The sequence below is a fragment of the Sus scrofa genome, chromosome 6 (genome assembly GCF_054392235.1).
Source record: "Sus scrofa isolate SSC_HxYL_T2T_F1_AM1 chromosome 6, Sscrofa_HxYL_maternal_Yorkshire_Landrace_v2.0, whole genome shotgun sequence".
NCBI lineage: Eukaryota > Metazoa > Chordata > Mammalia > Artiodactyla > Suidae > Sus > Sus scrofa.
Window position 1 is genome coordinate 77,218,119 of NC_139388.1, and position 7,590 is coordinate 77,225,708.

Sequence of the window (7,590 nt, forward strand, 5' to 3'; positions counted from 1 at the left end):
TGTCAGAGGACCAAAACCTCCACCCCCAGATGATGCTAAGTGCCTCCACCTTTGAACATGCATCCCGTGAAGAGCATGTCAATCAGATACACCGATTACCGCACCTGTTCCTGCCTCCAGTCCCTCTCCCTATGCCTATGATCGCCCTCCTACCCTTCACCTATAAAAACCCCAAGTTCTCCACCTTCAGAGAGGCAGGGCTGGGACTTTTTCTCCCATCTCCTTGCTTGGCTGCTTTGTAAATAAACTCTCTACCGCAAGCCTATGCATCTCAGCATTCGCCTTGCTGTGTGTTGGAGCCGATGAACCTGCTAACAAAGACATGCTAGAATCCGGTCCAAGTTTGAATTCGGGGACCCTCTGCTTTCTGGTCTCTGCCGCATAGTGCCCAAGTGTTATCATTTGGATTTGCCTGCATCAGAGGAAGAGACCAAAGGGTCAAGTCACCTGATGGAGCTTCCTCAGTCTCAGCCCAGCCTTCCTGCCTCTGCAGACCCTTAGGTCAGCCTGCCCCCAACACCATCCTCAGAGCCCTTTGCTTGGGGCTTAATCTGGTGCAAGGGGCTTCCACCTGGGTGTTTCTCTCTCTTTTTCTTCAAGTCCAGAAATATGTTTTCAGGAAACCAAGTTTCAGCTCATTTTTGTCCGAAAATGTACCCCTCTCCTACCCCCAACTCCTCCATCCTCACCCCCACCCCCCACTCTTCATAGCTCATCTGAATATTCCTTATAGATCAGGAACCCTTTCCCTATAGTGAAGGATGGGGAACAGAATAAAGATTTCTTTGGTACCTACTTATGGTGCGACTTCTGAAGGTAGAATCGGTACTGGAGAAGGTTATCTAGTGATTTTTTCCCCCTATCTTCCACCTATACTGATGCACAAGATGGAAAAAAAAAAAGACGTCAAAGATGATTCTTTCCACAGAGGATTTGTGATCATTTACAGCAAAAGCACATGCAACGAAATAAAAATAAAATACAAACCGAGCTGACTGACTGAATGAAAATACAGAGACAAATGTCTCCTAAAAGGGCCAACAATATGCCACCCCCGAGGCAGATCATTATTATTTTTTAATTGAGATGTACTTGGCATAAAACATTGTATCAATTTTAGGTGTACGACATGATGATTGCTACATGCATCTATTTCAAAATCATCAGCAACGTAAGTTTAGTTAATATCCATCACCACACAGTTCCATTTTGTGTGCGTGTGATGAGAACTTAGCAACTACTTTCTTAGGAACTTTTCAAACATGCAATACAGTAGTGTTCATTATAGCCCCATTTACATCGCCAGGAGTTATTATAACTGGAAGTTGACCACCTTCACTCATTTCGCCCCCACCCCGATCCCTGCTTCTGGCAGCTACCAGGCAGGTAAATCTTATCTTGAGAAAGAAGAGAATCTTACTAACTCTTTAGACAGGGCTCTGAAAACTAAAGGAAGCGTTTTAGGGGGGGTGTTACATCGGAGACGTGAACTGGTATAGCAAAAAGTTCTTACAGACATATTTACGGCAACTGCAGAAGCCAACCTCAGTGTTCCCTTGTGGTGCAGTGGGTTAAGGGTCCGGCATTATCACTGCAGCCACTCAGGTCCCCAGCAGGTCTCTGGTGTGGTGTGATCCCTGGCCCAGGAATTTCCGCATGCCTCAGGTGTGGCCAAAAGCAAGCAAGCAAACAAATAAATTAAGCAAACCTCTTGTGCCTATTTCTTAATACTAAAGGGTCTTGTTTTTGTTTTTGCTTTCTAGGGCCGCAGGTGTGGCACATGGAAGTTCCCAGGCTAGGGGTTGAATTGGAGCTACAGCTACCAGCCTGCACCACAGCAACAGCAACGCAGGATCTGAGCCATGTCTGTGACCTACACCACAGCTCACAGCAACGCCAGATCCTTAACCCACTTAGCAAGGCCAGGGATTGAACCAGCATTCTCGTGGATACTAGTCAGGCTCATTACTGCTGAACCACCTGGGAGCTCCCTTAATATTAAAGGGGGTTGAAGGAGTTAGCTGCCCTTTCCCCTGTGGGAGGCTGAATACCCCTCATCCCCAAAAGGATGTCCATATTCTAGTCCCCAGAACCTGTAAATATGTTGCCTTACATGGCAAAAGGCACCTCACAGATGTTATTAAACTCAGGATTTTCAGGTGGGGAGAGTATCCTGCATTATCCAAGTGGGCCCAACATTGTCACAAAGGTTCTTATAACAGAGAGGCAGGAGGGTAAGACTCAGAGGAGATGGATGATGGAAGCCAAAGGATGATGAAGCCAAGAAGGATCATGAACCAAGGAAAGCAGGTGGCCACTAGAAATGCAGGAGTGAGCCTCCAGGAGGAAGGCAGTCCTGCCCACACCTTGATTTCAGAACTTCTGACCTCCAAAACTGTGAAACAATGAATTCTCTGGTTTTAAACCCCTAAGTTTGTAGTAATTTGTTACAGCAGCAGCCAGGAAACTAGTACCTCACCCTCCCTTCCTCCACACGGGGTCTAGACTAATTGGGAACCAGAATAGGAGCCAAGGAGCTGGAGGTGAAAATATCCCCATGCTGGACATTTCCCCTTTATCTCCCAGGTACACCTGCTCTGGGCCCTGGGAAGCTGACCTGTATGGATCCCATCAGAACATCCTTTGCCTTCCGCTTTCCTAAGGACTGGGGCAAAGGGGTACTTTGAGAGTTGAGGGAGGAAGGAAAAGTGACAGTGGGGGGGATTCACCTCCTCTACTCTGTCTCAGTGGGATTGCCATGGGTAAGTGTGCCTCAGCTCAGCTGCTGACCAGGAGCCTCTCTGCACAGCCTGGAGCTCATTGTACATCTGCCCCTCCAGGAGAGGGAACAGAGCCCTGCTGCTACCAGCTGTGCCATCTTGTGGGGTCTTCACACAGCTCCTTGATGAAGTTATTCTAATGTGAGTGTCTTAGTCCATTCGTGCTGCTCCAACAAACATACCATAGACTGGATGGCTTATAGACAACAGAAATTTATTTCTCACAGTTCTGGAGCCTGGAAGTCCAAAATCAAAGTGTCAGCAGATTCCATGTCTGGTGAGAACCCACTTCCTGGTTCAGGGATGGCTGCCTTTTGTATGTACTCAGGTGGCAGAAGGGGCGAGGGAGCTTTCTGGGATCTTTTTATAAGGGACACTAATCCCATTCATGAGGGCTCCACCCTCATGACCTAATCACCTCTCAAAGGGCTCACTCCAAACACCACCACATTGGGAATTACATTCACATGCCTCTCTCTGAAGCCACCTGGCACCTGCCCCTTCTCTGCAGGTAGATCCCACAGCCAGCTGTGCCAACCCTGTTCCTTCTCTCAAGAGCTCCATTCAAAGGAGCCACATCTCATTCCCTTGGAGGAATGAGTGTGGAAACGGAGGGAGCATGGAGTATTGCTCTTCTAGAAACCCCTTAACCCAGGGGTAAGATGTACCCCAAATGCTTCCTAGCTTCTGCCTTTGGACAAGTAGAATTCAAGGCAGGAAACACGACATCATAAAAGAATACCATTTGATATGATAGTTACGGATTGAATTGTGTCACCCTAAGCCCAGATGTCGAAAGCCACCCCCAGCACTTCAGAATGTGATCTTATTTGGAAAGAGGTTCTTTGCGGAGATAACCAAGGTAAAATGAGGTCAACACAGTGAATCCTCATCGAATATGATGGGTGTTCTCATGAAAAAATTTGGACTCAGAGCCATGTGTAGAGGGATGATCCCATGAAGGGACGTAGGGTGAAGATGGCCATGTTCAAGCCAAGGAGAGAGACCTGGGACAGAATCTCTCTCAGGGCCCTGAGAAGGAACTAACCCTGCCGTCATCTTGGTTTTGGACTTTCAGCCTCCAGAACTGGGAGACAATGAATTGTTGTGCATGGTCTATGGTACTTTGCTATGGCAGCCCCAGCAAACTGATACAGGCAACTTTTACCATAAATATGTAATTCTGTGCCAAATAATATTGCAACAAAGTAGATAAAGGAAAAGACTGTTAGAATTTCCTTAATGAATGCATAGTTACTGATATATGCCAGGGATATACATGCCAGGGACTCCTAGGCAGGTCATGGTTGGGCTTCAAGGTATCTAAATGTCATGATCAAAATAGCATTTATTTTTTTGTGCTGGATGCTGACCCATGGCACCCTCCCCATCGTTTGAAGCTCTTTCCTGTGTCTAGGGGCTAGATGAAGGAGATTGGCATTTCTCAGACTCTTCTTGCCAGCTATCTTCCAGCTTGCCCAGGAGAAAATTTGCTATAAGATTTGGAAGGCAGCCTGAAACTGAAGCCACTCTTCTAAGCAGAAGCTGAGCATGGACACGCGAGCATAGGCTGTTAGAAGACTTGAAGTTTTGCCCTGGCTTCAGGTGTCCCCCAGAGAGGCACATACTTCATGTTGCTGAAATCAATAGCAGCTGGTTCCTGTGACACCTGCAGTTCCTGTTTACAGAAAGCCTGCCTCTCCTACCCCCACCCCAGCCCCAGCCTTTGTTCTCTTGACCTCCCCCCGCAACAGTTTCCCAAATGTCCTATTCCCTATATTAAATCTCTTCCTGCCTGGGAGAAGAAAGCCTGTGTGGCAGAAAAAAATCCTGTGAATTCACCAAATTCCATTTTATGTTCACTCTAGGCACATGGAAAATTTGCTTTTCCCAAAGTCACATGCATTTAGGTGAAGCCATGAGAATGTGTTCTGGCCATTGGAATGCATTTTGAGGACTGACCCTGAAGTTATGCTCCATGACCTTTCTCTTTCTCAGTCTCCTGGTGAGGTACAGTCTCCTGGTGCAGTGGAGGGTGGAGCAGCGTGAGGGCCTAGGGAATGGCAGACAAACAGATAGAAGGAACATGAGTCTTATGATCACCCTGTGATAAGACTGTTCACTGGACATCCAAACCTCTATGCTGTGAGTGGAAAAATCAGTCTTTATTCCACCAATATCTGAGATGTGAGGCTCATTTGTTATAGCAGCTAATGTTACCTACTCTAATTAATACATTTAGGAAATCTAAAATGCTTCTGTATTGATACTTATAGATCCCCTCATTTTTTTTGTACTTTTGTATGATTTCCAGACAAATAAGGGAGAAAATATTGAAACTATACTGCCATGCTCATGTCATAGATTCTGTATTTTTTTTTTTTTTGGTCATACAAATATTTTAATGTTTATAAACCTCATTGGAAACCAAGTTTCCAATCTCTCTCATAATAATCAATCTATTTGTATTTTCTATTTTTGGGATGAAATTCAGGTATTCATATTTTGACAAGGAAATCCTCCATTTTCAAAATCATGGCCACACAGTTTCATGTACTGTAAAAGGAACTTTCTAAGCATAATAAGAGAATAGAGGACAAATTTCACCCTATAAAAATTATGAACAACCGTGCAGAAAAACCACTTAAGGTTAAAAGGTGAACAACCAGAAAAAAAAATGTTCTCAAGAACAAAACAAAGATTTGACTATATGAAGAGCACATATAAGTCAATGCAAAAGATAAACATATATCGCTAGAAAAAGAGATAAAGGATATGAACACACAAAATCCATTCATATGAATCTATAAGAGAATAAAGTCAAATAGTAAGTAAAATATGAAACAATGCTCTACTTCATTAGATCCAAAGGAATGCAAATGAAAATAACACTGAGAGATCATTTTAACAAGACATTAAAGCTGGCCAAATTCAAACACGATGATAATATCCACGGTTGGTGAGAGTACTGGAAAAAAATAATTTTGGAGGTGTGTAAATTGATACGACTTCTCTGAAGGGTAACATGTTAATATGTTATCAAAAGCCTAAAAAACATTATTATGTTTAACCCATCAGTGCCACATTTAGAAGTTTACTCCATGGAAATAATTGACAATTATGAAAAGATATAGAAAACCCAGAGGCAATGTAGAAGTCTTACGTCTTAGGGATTGGTTAACTAAATTACAGCATATATGAATGACGGAATAATGAAATATTTTATAATAACTGAAAATTATGTTATAGAATTACATTTATTGATGAGGAAAATTACTGAGTGAAGAGAACCATTTCCAAAAGGACACATTCCATGTGCTCCCATTTAAACACACACACACACACACACACACACACACACACACTGGGTTGGATCAGGTTTTGTGCCACTTATTCAATTTTGAGAATTTTCCTCAAGAAAAGAAGAGCAAAATTACAAAGACAATTCAGATTTAAACGTGAATATACATTTAGAACAAGAAAAGTAAACATGATAAACTACACATTTTAAAAAACTGAACATAACAAACATCACAAAAATCCAGAAAGTGTTATTTAAATGCGTGGCACAGCTCTATCCTCTAGGCAAGGGACCCTGAAACTTAAGCTTTCGTCGTGGAGAAAAGACAGGATGCTGACACACCAAAATGAAGGTGTATTAATTGCAGAATAAAAAAAAAACCGATGTTTTAAAAATCAGTAAGTCTGAATAGCTGGTAGACTATTCTTTGCCATTAGGGTTAAATAAATCTCTTTTTTTTTTTTTTTTTTGTCTTTTTGCTATTTCTTGGGCCACATCCGAGGCATATGGAAGTTCCCACGCTAAGGGTTGAATTGGAGCTGTAGCTGCCAGCCTACACCACAGCCACAGCAACGTGGGATCTGAGCTGCATCTGCAACCTACACCACAACCTCATGGATACTAGTCAGATTCATTAACCACTGAGCCACGACAGGAACTCCAGGGTTAAATAAATCTTAACCCTAACCCAGATTTGTAACACAGCTGCCAGTTATGCAATGAACTGGGAGTTCCGGTTGAGTTTGTTCCTGTTCAGTCAAGTTTCCCCAGGGGCTGGATGGGAGATGGGTCAGTCAAGGTGTAAGATTTGCCGAGAATTTTCTTTGTTCACTGACATTTTGGTGTTGCTCAAAATCAGCCCCCCCCCCCCAACACAACTTCTGTTTACGAGTTTCGTGACCTTGGGGAAGCTACTTAGCCTCATAGAGGCTGATTTTCCTTATCCATAAAATGAGGGCAAGATTAGGTCTACCTAAAAGGTTGATGAGAGGGAAAAATGCATTAACCCATGCAGAGGGTTTGGCTCAGCAACAGACACAGGGCAGGGCCCCCAGCTTCATTTTTTTTTGTTTTTTTGTTTTGGTCTTTTTAGGGCTGCACCCCAGGCACATGGAGGTGCCCAGGCTAGGGCTCGAATCGGAGCTGTAGATGCCACAGCCACAGCAATGCCAGATCCAAGCCTCATCTATGGCCTACACCACAGCTCACGGCAACACCGGATCCTTAACCCACTGAGCGAGGCCAGGGACTGAACCTGCGTCCTCACGGATGCTAGTCAGATTCGTTTCCACCGAGTCACGACAGGAACTCCCCAGCTTCGTTTTACAAGTGAAGAGGCTGCCGCAGTCAGAGGGTGAATACATGGCCCAATGTTGTTGTGCTGGGTCAGGGGCAGAGCCGGAAGAGCGCCAGGGTGTCTGCTGGTGGGTCCCTTCATGCTCCCCTGAGAGGTTGGTAAAGACAGGGCTCAAACGGGCTTGACTGGGAGGGAGTCTGGTGTCTCGTGGT